Here is an 11,764-nt window from a genome sequence, read left to right as displayed (position 1 = left end):
ACGAAGGTCCAAGGGATACAGTAAACCCGAGGTGAAGCATCGCAATCTATAACTAGTGTCACAGGAATGATTCAAACCATAGACAGTAAGAAGAGTCAGTCTTCTTGTACTTAAGTCGGCATTGTGCCATTTCTATTTAATTCCGATGCAATTTCTGCGTTTCATCGTCAGTAAAAGTTCAGAGGGATACAGTAAACCTGAAGTGAAGCATCGGAATCTATAACTAGTGTCACAGGAATGGTTCAAAACATATTCAGTACGAGGAATCAGTCTTCTTGTTTTTAAGTCGGCATTGTGCCTTTTCTATTTAATTTCCGACGCAATATCTGTGTTTCATCGTCAATACGAAGGTCAGAGGGATACTATAAACCTGAAGTGAAGCATCGGAATCTATAACTGGTGTCACAGGAATGCTTCCAAACATAGTCAGAAAGAAGAGTCAGTCTTCTTTGACTTAAGTCGGCATTGTGAATTTTCTATTTAATTCCGATGCAACTTCTGTGTTTCATCGTCAATACGGAGGTCCAAGGAATACAGTAAACCTGAAGTGAATCATCGGAATCTATAACTAGTGTCACAGGAATGGTTCAAAGCATAGACAGTAGGAAGAGTCAGTCTTCTTGCACTTAAGTCGGCATTTTGCCTTTTGTATTTAATTCCGTGTCAATTTCTGTGTTTCATCGTCAATAAGAAGGTCAGAGGGATACAGTAAACCTGAAGTGAAGCATCGGAATCTATAACTAGTGTCACAGGAATGGTTCAAAGCATAGACAGTAGGAAGAGTCAGTGTTCTTGTACATCGGTCGGCATTGTGCCTTTTCTATTTAATTCCGATGCAATTTCTGTGTTACATCGTCAGTAAGAAGTTCAGAGGGATACAGTAAACATGAAGTGAAGCATCGGAATCTGTAACTAGCGTCACAGGAATGGTGCAAATCATAGACAGTAAGAAGAGTCAGTCTTCTTGTACTTAAGTCGGCATTGTGCCTTTTTTGTTTAATTTTGATGCAATTTCTGTGTTTCATCGTCAATAACATGGTCAGAGGGATACAGTAAACCAGAAGTGAAGCATCGGAATCTATAACTAGTGTCACAGGAGTGGTTCAAGCCATAGAAAGTAAGAAGAGTCAGTCTTCTTGTACTTAAGTCGGCATTGTGCCTTTTCTATTTAATTCCGATGCAATTTCTGTGTTTCATCGTCAGTAAGACGTTCAGAGGGATACAGTAAACCTGAAGTGAAGCATCGGAATCTATAACTAGTGTCACAGGAATGGTTCAAAACATATTCAGTAAGAAGAATCAGTCCACTTGTACTTAAGTCGGCATTGTGCCTTTTCTATTTAATTCCGATGCAATATCTGTGTTTCATCGTCAATAAGAAGGTCAGAGGGATACAATAAACCTGAAGTGAAGCATCGGAATCTATAACTAGTGCCACAGGAATGCTTCCAAACATAGTCAGAGGGAAGAGTCATTCTTCTTGTACTTATGTCGGCATTGTGCCTTTTCTATTTAATTCCGATGCAATTTCTGTGTTTCATCGTCAATACGGATGTCCAAGGAATACAGTAAACATGAAGTGAATCATCGGAATCTATAACTAGTGTCACAGGAATTGTTCAAATCATAGACCGTAAGTTGAGTCAGTCTTCTTGTACTTAAGTCGGCATTTTGATTTTTGTATTTATTTCCGATGCAATATCTGTGTTTCATCGTCAATAAGAAGGTCAGAGGGATGCAGTAAACCTGAAGTGAAGCATCGGAATCTATAACTAGTGTCACAGGAATGGTTCAAATCATAGACAGTAAGATGGGTCAGTCGTCTTGTACTTAAGTCGGCACTGTGCCTTTTGTATTTAATACCGATGCAATTTCTATGTTTCATCGTCAATAACAAGGACCAAGTGATACAGTAAACCTGAAGTGATGCATCGGAATTTATAACTAGTGTCACAGGAATGGTTCAAAACATAGACAGTTAGGAGATTCAGTCTTCTTGCACTTAAGTGGCACTGTGCCATTTGTATATAATTCCGATGCAATTTCTGTGTTTCATCGTCAATAAGAAGGTCAGAGGGATACCGTAAACCAGAAGTGAAGCATCGGAATTTCTAACTAGTGTCACAGGAATGGTTTAAAACATACTCAGTAAGAAGAGTCAGTCTTCTTGCACTTACGTCGGCTTTGTCCCTTTTGTATTTAATTCCGATGCAATATCTGTGTTTTATCATTAGAAGAAGGTCCAAGGGAAACAGTAAACCTGAAGAGAAGCATCGGAATGTGTAACTAGCGTCACAGGAATGTTTCAAAACATAGACAGTAAGTAGAGTCAGTCTTCTTGTACTTAAGTCGGCATTGAGGCTTTTCTATTTAATTCCGATGCAATTTCTGTGTTTCATCGTCAATAAGAAGGTCAGAGGGATACAGTAAACCTGAAGTGAAGCATCGGAATCTATAACTAGTGTCACAGGAATGGTTAAAATCATAGTCAGTAAGAAGAGTCAGTCTTCTTGTACTTAAGTCGGCATTGTGCTTTTTCTATTTAATTTTGATGCAATTTCAGTGTTTCATCGTCAATAAGAACGTACAAGGGATACAGTAAATTTGAAGTGAAGCATCGGAATCTATAACTAGTGTCACAGGAATGGTTCAAAACATAGACTGTAGGAAGAGTCAGTCTTCTTGTACTTAAGTCGGCATTGTGCCTTTTCTATTTAATTCCAATGCAATTTCTGTGTTTCATCGTCAATAAGAAGGTCAGAGGGATACAATAAACCTGAAGTGAAGCATCGGAATCTGTAACGACCGTCACAGGAATGGTTCAAAACATAGACAGTAAGAGGAGTCAGTCTTCTTGTACTTAAGTCGGCATTGTGCGTTTTCTATTTTATTCCGATGCAATTTCTGTGTTTCATCGTCATCAAGAAGGTCCAAGGGACGTAGTAAACCTGATGTGAAGCATCGGAATCTATATCTAGTGTCACAGGAATGGTTCAAAACGTAGACAGTGAGGAGAGTCATTCTTCTTGTACTTAAGTCGGCATTGTGCCATTTGAATTTAATTCCGATGCAATTTCTGTGCTTCATCGTCAATGAGAAGGTCAGAGGGATACAGTAAACCTGAAGTGAAGCATCGGAATCTATAACTAGTGACACAGGAATGGTTCAAAACAGTCAGTAAGAAGAGTCAGTCTTCTAGTACTTATGTCGGCATTGTGCCTTTTGTATTTACTTCCGATGCAATTTCTGTGTTTCATCGTCTATAAGAAGGTCAGTGGGATACAGTAAACCTGAAGTGTAGCGTCGGATCAATAACTAGTGTCACAGGAATGGTTCAAAACATATACAGTAGGAAGTGTCAGTCTTCTTGTACATAAGTCGGTATTGTGCCTTTTGTATTTAATTCCGATGCAATTTCTGTGTTTCATCGTCAATAAGAGGGTCAGAGGGATACCGTAAACCTGAAGTGAAGCATCGGAATTTGTAACTAGTGTCACAGGAATGTTTCAAAATATAGACAGTAAGAAGAGTCAGTCTTCTTGTACTTAAGTCGGCACTGAGGCTTTTCTATTTAATTCCGATGCAATTTCTGTGTTTCATCGTCAATAAGAAGGTCAGAGGGATACAGTAAACCTGAAGTGAAGCATCGGAATCTAAAACTAGTGTCACAGGAATGGTTCAAAACCTAGTCAGAAACAAGAGTCAGTCTTCTTGTACTTAAGTCGGCATTGTGCCGTTTCTATTTATTTCCGACGCAATTTCTGTGTTTCATCGTCAATAAGAAGGTCAGAGGGATACAGTAAACCTGAAGTGAAGCATCGGAATCTATAACTAGTGTCACAGGAATGGTTCAAATCATAGTCAGTAAGAAGAGTCAGTCTTCTTGTACTTAAGTCGGCATTGGCTTTTTCTATTTAATTCCGATGCATTTTGAGTGTTTCAGCGTCAATAAGAACGTCCAAGGGATACAGTAAACCTGAAGTGAAGCATTGGAATCCATAACTGGTGTCACAGGAATGGTTCAAAACATAGACAGTAGGAAGAGTCAGTCTTCTTGTATTTAAGTCGGCATTGTGCCTTTTCTATTTAATTCCTATGCAATTTCTGTGTTTCATCGTCAATAAGAAGATCAGAGGGATACAATATACCTGAAGTGAAGCATCGGAATCTGTAACGACCGTCACAGGAATGGTTCAAAACATAGACAGTAAGAGGTGTCGGTCTTCTTGTACTTAAGTCCGCATTTTGCGTTTTCTATTTTATTCCGATGCAATTTGTGTGTTTCTTCGTCAACAAGAGGGTCCAAGGGATACAGTAAACCTGAAGTGTAGCATCGGAATCTATATCTAGTGTCATAGGAGTGGTTCAAAACATAGACAGTGAGGAGAGTCAGTCTTCTTGTACTTAAGTCGGCATTGTGCCATTTGAATCTAATTCCGATGCAATTTCTGTGCTTCACGTCAATAAGAAGGTCAGAGGGATACAGTAAACCTGAAGTGAAGCATCGTAATCTATAACTAGTGTCACAGGTATGGTTCAAAACAGTCAGTAAGAAGAGTCAGTCTTCTAGTACTTAAGTCGGTATTGTGCCTTTTGTATTTAATTCCGATGCAACTTCTGTGGTTCATCGTCAATAAGGAGGTCCAAGGGATACAGTAAACCTGAAATGAAGCATCGGAATCTATAACTAGTGTCTTAGGAATGTTTCAATACATAGACAGTAGGAAGAGTTAATCTACATGTACATAAGTCGGCATTGTGCATTTTGTTTTTAACTCCGATGCAATTTCTGTGTTTCATCGTCAATAAGAAAGTCAGAGGGATACAGTATACCTGAAGCGAGGCATCGTATTCAATAACTAGTGTCACAGGAATTGTTCAAAACTTAGTCAATAAGAAGAGTCAGTCATCTTGTACTTAAGTCGGCATTGTGCTTTTTCTATTTAATTCCGAAGCAATTTCAGTGTTTCAGCGTCAATAAGAACGTCCATGGGATACAGTAAACCTGAAGTGAAGCATCGGAATCCATAACTGGTGTCACAGGAATGGTTCAAAACATAGACAGTAGGAAGAGTCAGTCTTCTTGTACTTAAGTCGGCATTGTGCTAGTTCTATTTAATTCCGATGCAATTTGAGTGTTTCAGCGTCAATAAGAACGTCCAAGGGATACAGCTAACCTGAAGTGAAGCATCGGAATCCATAACTGGTGTCACAGGAATGGTTCAAAACATAGACAGTAGGAAGAGTCAGTCTTCTTGTACTTAAGTCGGCATTGTGCCTTTTCTATTTACATCCTATGCAATTTCTGTGTTTCATCGTCAATAAGAAGGTCAGAGGGATACAATAAACCTGAAGTGAAGAATCGGAATCTGTAACGACCGTCACAGGAATGGTTCAAAACATAGACAGTAAGAAGTGTCAGTCTTCTTGTACTTAAGTCGGCATTGTGCGTTTTCTATTTTATTCCGATGCAACTTCTGTGTTTCTTCGTCAACAAGAGGGTCCAAGGGATACAGTAAACCTGAAGTGAAGCATCGAAATCTATATCTAGTGTCATAGGAATGGTTCAAAACATAGGCAGTGAGGAGAGTCAGTCTTCTTGTACTTAAGTCGGCATTGTTCCATTTGAATTTAATTCCGATGCAATTTCTGTGCTTCACGTCAATAAGAAGGTCAGAGGGATACAGTAAACCTGAAGTGAAGCATCGTAATCTATAACTAGTGTCACAGGTATGGTTCAAAACAGTCAGTAAGAAGAGTCAGTCTTCTAGTACTTAAGTCGGCATTGTGCCTTTTGTATTTAATTCCGATGCAATTTCTGTGTTTCATCGTCAATAAGAAGGTCCAAGGGATACAGCAAACCTGAAGTGAAGCATCGGAATCTGTAACTAGTGTCACAGGAATGGTTCAAAACATAGACAGTAAGAAGAGTCAGACTTCTTGTACTGAAGTCGTCATTATGCTCTTTTCAATTTAATTTCGACGCAATTACTGTGTTTCATCGTCAATAAGAAGGTCAGAGCGATACAGTAAACCTGAAGTGAGGCATCGGAAGCTCTAACTAGTGTCACAGGAATGGTTCAAATTATCGTTAGTAAGAAGAGTCAGTCTTCTTGTACTTAAGTCGGCATTGTGCCTTTTCTATTTAATTCCGATGCAATTTCTGTGTTTCATCGTCAATAAGAAGGTCCAAGGGATACAGTAAATCTGAAGTGAAGCATCGAAATCTATAACTAGTGTCACAGGAATGGTTCAAAACATAGACAGTAAGAAGAGTCAGTCTTCTTGTACTTAAGTCGGCATTGTGCCCTTTGTATTTAATTCCGATCCAATTTCTGTGTTTCATCGTCAAAAAGAAGGTCAGAGGGATACAGTAATCCAGAAGTGAAGCATCGAAATCTATAACTAGTGTCACAGGAATGGTTCAAAACATAGACAGTAAGAGGAGTCAGTCTTCTTGTACTTAAGTCGGCATTGTGCGTTTTCTATTTTATTCCGATGCAATTTCTGTGTTTCATCGTCATCAAGAAGGTCCAAGGGATGCAGTAAACCTGATGTGAAGCATCGGAATCTATATCTAGTGTCACAGGAATGGTTCAAAACATAGATAGTGAGGAGAGTCAGTCTTCTTGTACTTAAGTCGGCATTGTGCCATCTGAATTTAATTCCGATGCAATTTCTGTGCTTCATCGTCAATAAGAAGGTCAGAGGGATACAGTAAACCTGAAGTGAAGCATCGGAATCTATAACTAGTGTCAGAGGAATGGTTCAAAACAGTCAGTAAGAAGAGTCATTCTTCTAGTACTTAAGTCGGCATTGTGCCTTTTGTTTTTAATTCCGATGCAATTTCTGTGTTTCATCGTCAATAAGAAGGTCAGTGGGATACAGTAAACCTGAAGTGTCTCGTCGGAATCAATAACTAGCGTCACAGGAATGGTTCAAAACATAGACAGTAGGAAGTGTCAGTCTTCTTGTACATAAGTCGGTATTGTGCCTTTTGTATTTAATTCCAATGCAATTGCTGTGTTTCATCGTCAATAAGAACGTCCAAGGGATATAGTAAACCTGAAGTGAAGCATCGGAATCTATAACTAGTGTCACAGGAATGGTTCAAAACATAGACAGTAGGAAGAGTCAGTCTTCTTGTACTTAAGTCGGCATTGTGCCTTTTCTATTTAATTCCTATGCAATTTCCGTGTTTCATCGTCAATAAGTAGGTCAGAGGGATACAATAAACCTGAAGTGAAGCATCGGAATCTGTAACGACCCTCACAGGAATGGTTCAAAACATAGACAGTAAGAAGAGTCAGTCTTCTTGTACTTAAGTCCTCATTGTGCGTTTTCTATTTTATTCCGATGCAATTTCTGTGTTTCATCGTCAACAAGAAGGTCCAAGGGATACAGTAAACCTGAAGTGAAGATTCGGAATCTATATCTAGTGTCACAGGAATGCTTCAAAACATAGACAGTGAGGATAGTCAGTCTTCTTGTACTTAAGTCGGCATTTTGCCATTTGAATTTAATTCCGATGCAATTTCTGTGCTACATCGTCAATAAGAAGGTCAGAGGGATACAGTAAACCTGAAGTGAAGCATCGGAATCTATAACTAGGGTCACAGGAACGGTTCAAAACAGTCAGTAAGAAGAGTCAGTCTTCTAGTACTTAAGTCGGCATTGTGTCTTTTGTATTTAATTCCGATGCTATTTCTGTGTTGCATCGTCAATACGAAAGTGCAAGGGATACAGTAAACCTGAAGTGATGCATCGGAATCTATAACTAGTGTCACAGGAATGGTTCAAAACATAGACAGTAAGAAGAGTCAGTCTTCTTGTACTTAAGTCGGCATTGTTCCCTCTTCAATTAAATTCCGATGCTATTTCTGTGTTTCATCGTCAATAGGAAGGTCAGAGGGATACCGTAAACCTGAAGTGAAACATCGGAATTTGTAACTAGTGTCTCAGGATTGGTTCAAAACATAGTCAGAAAGAAGAGTCAGTCATCTTGTACTTAAGTCGGCATTGTGCCGTTTCTATTTAATTCCGACGCAATTTCTGTGTTTCATCGTCAATAAGAAGGTCAGAGGAATAGAGTAAACCTGAAGTGAAGCATCGGTATCTATAACTAGTGTCACAGGAATGGTTCAAATCATAGTCAGTAAGAAGAGTCAGTCTTCTTGTACATAAGTCGGCATTGTGCCTTTTCTATTTAATTCCTATGCAATTTCCGTGTTTCATCGTCGATAAGTAGGTCAGAGGGATACAATAAACCTGAAGTGAAGCATCGGAATCTGTAACGACCGTCACAGGAATGGTTCAAAACGTAGACAGTAAGAAGTGTCAGTATTCTTGTACTTAAGTCGGCATTGTGCGTTTTCTATTTTATTCCGATGCAATTTCTGTGTTTCTTCGTCAACGACAGGGTCCAAGGGATACAGTAAACCTTAAGTGAAGCATCGGAATCTATATCTAGTGTCATAGGAATGGTTCGAAACATAGACAGTGAGGAGGGTCAGTCTTCTAGTACTTAAGTCGGCATTGTGCCATTTGAATTTAATTCCGATGCAATTTCTGTGCTTCACGTCAATAAGAAGGTCAGAGGGATACAGTAAACCTGAAGTGAAGCATCGGAATCTATAACTAGTGTCACAGGTATGGTTCAAAACAGTCAGTAAGAAGTGTCAGTCTTCTTGTACTTAAGTCGGCATTGTGCCATTTGAATTTAATTCCGATGCAATTTCTGTGCATCACGTCAATAAGAAGGTCAGAGGGATACAGTAAACCTGAAGTGAAGCATCGTAATCTATAACTAGTGTCACAGGTATGGTCAAAACAGTCAGTAAGAAGAGTCAGTCTTCTAGTACTTAAGTCGGCATTGTGCCTTTTGTATTTAATTCCGATGCAATTTCTGTGTTTCATCGTCAACAAGAAGGTCAGAGGGATACAGTAAACCTGAAGTATAGCATCGGAATCAATAACTAGTGTCACAGGAATGGTTCAAAACATAGACAGTAGGAAGTGTCAGTCTTCTCGTACATAAGTCGGCATTGTGCCATTTGTATTTAATTCCGATGCAATTTCTGTGTTTCATCGTCAATAAGAAGGTCCAAGGGATACAGCAAACCTGAAGTGAAGCATCGGAATCTATAACTAGTGTCACAGGAATAGTTCTAAGCATAGACAGTAAGAAAGGTCAGTCTTCTTGTACTGAAGTCGGCATTGTGCCTTTTGTATTTAATTCCGATGCAATTTCTGTGTTTCATCGTCAATAAGAAGGTCCAAGGGATACAGCAAACCTGAAGTGAAGCATCGGAATCTGTAACTAGTGTCACAGGAATGGTTCAAAACATAGACAGTAAGAAGAGTCAGACTTCTTGTACTGGAGTCGTCATTATGCTCTTTTCAATTTAATTCCGACGCAATTACTGTGTTTCATCGTCAATAAGAAGGTCAGAGCGATACAGTAAACCTGAAGTGAGGCATCGGAAGCTCTAACTCGTGTCACAGGAATGGTTCAAATTATCGTTAGTAAGAAGAGTCAGTTTTCTTGTACTTAAGTCGGCATTGTGCCTTTTCTATTTAATTCCGATGCAATTTCTGTGTTTCATCGTCAATAAGAAGGTCCAAGGGATACAGTAAATCTGAAGTGAAGCATCGAAATCTATAACTAGTGTCACAGGAATGGTTCAAAACATAGACAGTAAGAAGAGTCAGTCTTCTTGTACTTAAGTCGGCATTGTGCCCTTTGTATTTAATTCCGATCCAATTTCTGTGTTTCATCGTCAAAAAGAAGGTCAGAGGGATACAGTAATCCAGAAGTGAAGCATCGAAATCTATAACTAGTGTCACAGGAATGGTTCAAAACATAGACAGTAAGAGGAGTCAGTCTTCTTGTACTTAAGTCGGCATTGTGCGTTTTCTATTTTATTCCGATGCAATTTCTGTGTTTCATCGTCATCAAGAAGGTCCAAGGGATGCAGTAAACCTGATGTGAAGCATCGGTCTCTATATCTAGTGTCACAGGAATGGTTCAAAACATAGACAGTGAGGAGAGTCAGTCTTCTTGTACTTAAGTCGGCATTGTGCCATTTGAATTTAATTCCGATGCAATTTCTGTGCTTCATCGTCAATAAGAAGGTCAGAGGGATACAGTAAACCTGAAGTGAAGATTCGGAATCTATATCTAGTGTCACAGGAATGCTTCAAAACATAGACAGTGAGGATAGTCAGTCTTCTTGTACTTAAGACGGCATTTTGCCATTTGAATTTAATTCCGATGCAATTTCTGTGGTACATCGTCAATAAGAAGGTCAGAGGGATACAGTAAACCTGAAGTGAAGCATCGGAATCTATAACTAGTGTCACAGGAACGGTTCAAAACAGTCAGTAAGAAGAGTCAGTCTTCTAGTACTTAAGTCGGCATTGTGCCTTTTGTATTTAATTCCGATGCTATTTCTGTGTTGCATCGTCAATACGAAAGTGCAAGGGATACAGTAAACCTGAAGTGAAGCATCGGAATCTATAACTAGTGTCACAGGAATGGTTCAAAACATAGACAGTAAGAAGAGTCAGTCTTCTTGTACTTAAGTCGGCATTGTTCCTTCTTCAATTAAATTCCGATGCTATTTCTGTGTTTCATCGTCAATAGGAAGGTCAGAGGGATACCGTAAACCTGAAGTGAAGCATCGGAATTTGTAACTAGTGTCTCAGGATTGGTTCAAAACATAGTCAGAAAGAAGAGTCAGTCATCTTGTACTTAAGTCGGCATTGTGCCGTTTCTATTTAATTCCGACGCAATTTCTGTGTTTCATCGTCAATAAGAAGGTCAGAGGAATACAGTAAACCTGAAGTGAAGCATCGGAATCTATAACTAGTGTCACAGGAATGGTTCAAATCATAGTCAGTAAGAAGAGTCAGTCTTCTTCTACTTAAGTCGGCATTGTGCCTTTTCTATTTAATTCCTATGCAATTTCCGTGTTTCATCGTCAATAAGTAGGTCAGAGGGATACAATAAACCTGAAGTGAAGCATCGGAATCTGTAACGACCGTCACAGGAATGGTTCAAATCGTAGACAGTAAGAGGTGTCAGTCTTCTTGCACTTAAGTCGGCATTGTGCGTTTTCTATTTTATTCCGATGCAATTTCTGTGTTTCTTCGTCAACGACAGGGTCCAAGGGATACAGTAAACCTTAAGTGAAGCATCGGAATCTATATCTAGTGTCATAGGAATGGTTCGAAACATAGACAGTGAGGAGGGTCAGTCTTCTTGTACTTAAGTCTGCATTGTGCCATTTGAATTTAATTCCGATGCAATTTCTCTGCTTCACGTCAATAAGAAGGTCAGAGGGATACAGTAAACCTGAAGTGAAGCATCGGAATCTATAACTAGTGTCACAGGTATGGTTCAAAACAGTCAGTAAGAAGAGTCAGTCTTCTAGTACTTAAGTCGGCATTGTGCCTTTTGTATTTAATTCCGATGCAATGTCTGTGTTTCATCGTCAATAAGAAGGTCAGAGGGATACAGTATACCTGAAGTATAGCATTGGAATCAATAACTAGTGTCACAGGAATGGTTCAAAACATAGACAGTAGGAAGTGTCAGTCTTCTTGTACATAAGTCGGCATTGTGCCTTTTGTATTTAATTCCGATGCAATTTCTGTGTTTCATCATCAATAAGAAGGTCCAAGGGATACAGTAAACCTGAAGTGAAGCATCGGAATCTTTAACTCGTTTCACAGGAATGGTTCAAAACATAGACAGTAGGAA

The sequence above is a fragment of the Schistocerca americana genome, unplaced genomic scaffold (assembly GCF_021461395.2).
Source record: "Schistocerca americana isolate TAMUIC-IGC-003095 unplaced genomic scaffold, iqSchAmer2.1 HiC_scaffold_24, whole genome shotgun sequence".
NCBI classification, from domain to species: domain Eukaryota; kingdom Metazoa; phylum Arthropoda; class Insecta; order Orthoptera; family Acrididae; genus Schistocerca; species Schistocerca americana.
Note: the sequence above shows the minus strand (reverse complement) of the source record.